This window comes from Diceros bicornis, chromosome 5, assembly GCF_020826845.1.
Source record: "Diceros bicornis minor isolate mBicDic1 chromosome 5, mDicBic1.mat.cur, whole genome shotgun sequence".
NCBI classification, from domain to species: Eukaryota; Metazoa; Chordata; class Mammalia; order Perissodactyla; family Rhinocerotidae; genus Diceros; species Diceros bicornis.
This window is the reverse complement of record NC_080744.1, coordinates 1,127,220-1,132,981: the sequence shown is the minus strand read 5'-3', so window position 1 is coordinate 1,132,981 and position 5,762 is coordinate 1,127,220. Positions and strand designations below refer to the sequence as shown.

The 5,762-nt window shown below is 40.8% G+C and overlaps 1 pseudogene; it reads right to left on the bottom strand.

Moving 5' to 3' along the window:
- Positions 1-3,465: 3,465 nt before the first annotated feature.
- LOC131405603 (cleavage and polyadenylation specificity factor subunit 7-like) lies at positions 3,466-4,856 on the bottom strand (annotated as a pseudogene).
- Positions 4,857-5,762: the final 906 nt, after the last annotated feature.

The window sequence follows — 5,762 nt, the reverse complement described above, 5'->3', positions numbered from 1 at the left end:
GAAAATTTTTGTTACGGAAATTTTCAAACATGCACAAAAGTAGAGGGAATAATATAATGAACACCCACGTGCCCTGCCACCAGTCTCACCAATTATCAACATTGGACAGTTGGTTTCATTTATACTCCTACCTGCTGTTTCTACCCCCAATGGATTATTTTAAAGTAAATCTCAAACATTATCTAAAATATTTCAGTGTGTATCTTTAAATAATAAGGACTTTTTCCCTAAAACACACAGCAGCATAATCACATCTGAAATTAAACATTAATTCCTAAATATCATCAAAGATCTAGTCAATGTTCTAACTTTCCTGATAATCTCATAAATACTTTATAATTGGTTTGTTCAAATCAGGATCCAAACAAGGTCCACATATTATATTTGGTTGTTGCGTCTTCTAAGTATCTTCCTCTTTTAAAGCAAATTTTTTATTGGAATATAAAATAAAGATATAGAAAACTACATAAAACAAATGTATGATGATAAATTTTTATAAAAGTGAACACCTTTGTAACCACAACCCAGCTCAAAAGCTAAAACTTCGCCTCCCACTTCAGAAGCTCCCTCCCAGGACTCATCCCAGTGATGAGCACTTCCTTCCCTGGTGGCTTTTATAGTAATTGCTGCTTTGCCAATAGTTTTATCAGCCAATTGTGATAAAATGTCCCTGAACATTACAATTTAGTCTTGCCCATTTACAAAAAGAAAAAAGATGTCTTTAAGTGTCTTTCTTCTCGTTTCATCTGGTCCTTTGACCGGCAGTTTCCCACAGTCTAGATTTTCTGATTGCACAGTAACGGTGTAACTCAGCATGTTCATCTGTCTCCTGTATTTCCTGCAAATTGGCAGCTGGCTCCAGGGACTGGATCGGTCTCCTGTTTGATCCTTTGGGCAATTCTACAGGAGGCACATCTGGTTGTCTCCCTGGGGGTGATGTTAGCAGCCGTGGATGATTCCTGCCTTTATCTAGTAGTTCACTTGGTTTACAAAGTGGAGATGTTCTAATTTTAATCATTTCTATTTCATTTGTTAGTTGAAATACTATTATAAAGAGATACTTCCCCTGATCTCTTATTTGGTATAGGAGTATAGTTCATAGAGGAAGGCAGGATAGATCCTTGATTCTTTGTTTTTATTTAAACCATTTTTTCAGGATAATGAATTGATGCCCTATCACATTCTGAAGGTGATCAATTCTTATTTTATATATATATATACCATTATGAGCTCATAGATTTAAACACAGTACTTGATTTGTTCCAATCCATCAAAATCACTATCATCACGATTGAAGCTGCAATTGCCCCATCTTTGGCCAGTGAAACCTTCTTCAGGTTGGCTTTTTCGAGGTGACCCTAGTAGTCTTTGATAACTTCCTTGGTATTTGGTGGACAAGATATCCCAGGCTCGTCTTGTATTTGCTGCCACAGACCTGGAATCAGTCACTTCTTCCAGAAGCTCTGGTTTCTTCTAGTGAGAAATCTCACTTCAAGACCACAATCTGGGCACTAGGAATGCACATCGCTACTAGGTTGGTCATTGTTTCTACTCTCTGTCTCTGTCTGTCTGTGTATATTTATTTATATTTACATATGTATATAACATATGCTACAAATAATGTATAAAAATATATTCTTTTTGAATCATTTAAAAGTTGCAAACATCATGACACTCCATCCCCAATGACATTCTCAATGACATTCCACCTGTTATCATTCACAAGAAATTTGACATTGACCTGATAATATTGTCTAACATACAGTCCGTAGTCAAATCTCCACTTATCCTCAAAATGGCATTTTGTATTTTTAAATCCAAGGATTTTAAATTTTAAATTTTTAAAATCCAAGATGAAATCCAGATTTATGCATTACATTTGATTCTTATGTCTCTTTAGTCCACTTTAATATAAAATAGTCTCTCTCCACCTGTTTTCTTTCCAGACACTAACATTCTGAAGAGTCTGAGCTGTTTTCTTGTAGAATGGACCACAATTCTGGATTGGTCCTAATGATTAGATCCAGTTAAACATTTTGGCAAGAATACTACATAGATGATATCGTGTATTTCTCCTTGTGGCCTCTGAGAAAGAGGCCCAGAATGTCAATTTGTTCTGTTATTTCTGATAAACAAAGCTTGATCACTTGGTTAAGATGTGTCTGCCAGATACCTTCATTGTAAACATATCTTGTTTCCCTTTTTAATTAAAAAAGAATCTGTGGGGTGATAATTGAATAATGTAACTATCGTCTTATCCAATACACTTTCACCCAATGGTTTTAGCATCCTGTGTTAATCTTTGCCTTAATCAATTATTACATAAAGGTTGCAAAATGGTGATTTCTAATTAAATCATTTCATCTATATTTATTACTTTCTCTTATATATATTATTTTTCCTTAAAGAGGATCTTTTCTTCTTTTCTCTTTTTCTATTTCTCTCTCTGAGTTTCACTATGGGAATCACGCACTTTTAAATTTATACTATTCAGTGGGGCCAGTGGCAGCAACTTTGAGCCGGCTCCTTCAAAGAAATGTTGTCTCCGGTTTAGCTTTCTTGTCACAATCAGAAGGGCATTTTATAAAATATACGGAAATGCATAATGCAAGGTCACACATCATATATTTCTAGCACAGTGACCTGTTCAAATGAACAGAGCTTGCACACGCCCGCACCATGTCCCTTGTCAGTGGGAGTCAAGCCAGTGAAGGGCATTGCAAGCGGTTACTCAGTGAAAGAGAGGGGGGGCACGGGGGTTCAGGAGTCAGGCACGGCTGGGACTAAATCCTGCTTCTAACCCATTAATAGCAGCTGTAAGGTCTCAGAAAGTGACTCAACCTCTCTGAGTCTCAGTTTACTATTCTGTAAGAAAAAAGAGAGAGAATAGTGAGACTTATTTGACAGCAGCGTGAGGTTTCCAGAGTGCCCATTCACAGCAGGCGTTCAGTACATGACAGCGATTACACAGCAACCAGAGTTTGAAAAGATGGAAAGGCATGAAAATCCAACTCAGTACTCCTGTTTTTTCACTTTCGGTGCCAGATGAAAAGACTCATTGGGGAGGAGCCTGTTGAGGGCTGCAGCTGGGTGCAAACTTGGGTGACACCTACCTTGTTTTTATCCCATCCACGACTGAAAGAAGGGGTCCTTGGTTTGTCAGTGGGATTCTTTTCTGTCCACAAGATAAGTGCTGTCCCCTCTCTGGGTCTGTCCCTCCCTCACTCCTTCCTTCCCTCCTTTCTTCCCTTCTTTAATGGTAAAATAGGTATAACATTAAATTTACCATTTTAGTCATTTTTAAGTGTACAGTTCAGTGGTATTAAGCACATTCACACTGTTGTGCAACCATCACCACCATCCATCTCCAGAACTCTTCTGTCTTCTCAAACCAAAACTCCGTCCCCATTAAACACTAACTCCCCATTCCCCTCTGCCCAGTCCCTGGTAACTAACATTCTACTTTCTGTTTCTATGACTTTGACTATTTTAGATATTTCATATAAGTGGAATCACATAATATTTGTCTTTTTGTTTTCGTTTTTAACAGCTCACACCCCTTTATTATTTAAAAATATTTTGTTACAAAAGGAAAAAGATACAATGCAGTATAAAAGACTGACAGCGTCATCAAGCTTATTGCACAATTTCCAGTCTATCAGAAAGACACACAGAACACAAAAGGGGGAACAAAGCTTTTTTTTTTTTTCTGTTTGCTATCAGGAATTAAAACTAAAAATTGCATCATTGAGTAAAAACAAAAATGGGGAGAAAAAATTTTCTGGGTAAATAGCTTTTCTGGCATTCTATATTTTTTCCTTAAACTATCACCTTACTTGGTTATCTCTACATTTTAAAAGGCATGAGATGCTCATGGTGAATGCCAGGAGGAGGGACTCCAAAGCTTAAGGGGAGAGGTGGTGGGTGGAACTGGGGAGGGGCAGACCCCTGGCGAAGGGCTGAAGGAGGGCGGCTCACTGGGGGCTCACCTCCCCGGCGGATGAGGGTACATGGTTCTCGGGGGTGAGGTCCATCCACCAGCAGAATCCCTAGAATCTCAGGGTGGTCCCGTGGAGGTGAGCCCCCTCTTGAGACCCAGACACACTGACGTTTCTGAGCCTGTGCCTCAGAATGCGACAGGTTCTGCCAGCTGCCAGCCTCGCATCCACTTTTTCCCCATTAAGAACTGTTCCCAGCAGGAGTTCCAACAACTTGTGGACAGAATTTTCAGAGGCTACTGCCACCTCAGCATACCCTTTGGACGGGCCATTTGCTCCATTCTCTGCAAATTTCAACTCCAGCACAACACAGACGCCTACAGAGTGAGTAACCTGGGTCAGCTGCTGATCTGTGATCTACCAGGAGAAGCTGCCCATAGAGAGCAGCTCAGCGATTACAGAGGCCATCGTAGGTGCAGAATTGCAGGGGTCTCGTTGGGCTTGGAGAGGCTCCTGGCAAACGGGAGGCGGCAGCTCCATGCTGCTGCTCCTGTCATCTGAGGGCTGTGAGGTGGCCATCAACACACAATCATACAGGTCAGTCTGATCTGTAGTGTTGAACTCTGGTCCTGGTTGAACTCTGTCAGCGTATAGACCAATCAAGTCCACTCCTTCTGACACGGCTCCAGAAGGAAGATCGAGCACCCAGAGGACGGACAAAGTAAGAAAGATGCCACGAGAATATGGTGGCAGCAGCCGGTCTAAACTAGGCCTGGAGGAGGAGAACTGCTCTTGGTCCCAGGTCCCTTCCCCCTGAACATCACATGCCAAAACTTGTCTGTTTTTGACTGGCTTACTGCATTTAGCATAATGTCCTGAAGTTTCATCCGTGTTGTAGCATGTGACAGGATTTCCTTCTTTTTAGAGGCTGAATAATACTCCATTGTATGTATAGACCTCATGCTGTTTATCCATTCATCAGCCAGATTACTTTCGCCTCTTGGCTATGGTGAATGGCACTACGAACATGGGTGTGCAAGTGTCTCTTCAAGACCCTGCTTTCAGTTTTTTTGGATATATACCCAGAAGTGGGATTGCTGGACCATTTCGTTCCTTCTCAAGGCTGAATAATACTCCATTGCATGTACAGACAACATTTCGTTTATCCATTCATCCCTCAGTGGACATCTGGGCTGTTTCCACCTTTTCGCTATTGTGAATAAAGCAGCTATGAACATGGGTGTACAAGTACCCGTTTCTGGGCTCTTTCTTGATGAATGCCTGAGGCTCCTGTTCATTCCTTCATTCGTGCATTCATTCATCACATACAATTCCATGCCCACTACGTGCCAGGCACAGTTCTAGGCACTGGGATACCCCTGTGAACAAATCAGACAAAAGCCCCTGTTCTCACAGAGCTTACATTTCACTGAGGGAAGACATTCCACAAAAACATATAATAAATAAATAAACTGTGTATTATGTGAGATTATGAGACGTGTCTTGGGGAGAAAACAGGGCAGAGTTAGAGTGACAGGATGAGATGGATGGGTTGCAATTTTGAAAGGGATGCTCAGGACAGGCCTCGCTGAGGGTGACATGGCACAGAATCGACAGAGCTTAGGGAGGTAGCCCAGAAAGCAAGTCCTATTCAGCCCTTGGGGAGAAATAATAAATAAGACCATAAATGTAAGTAATTTCTCAACCAAAATTAGAAATACGTAAAGAATTGAGTTTTTCAGATTATGTCAGTGATGGTTTTCTCTCTGGTGGAGAGAGAGTGCAATTGTTTACAGAACACAGCTTGAGGCAGAGACATTGCTC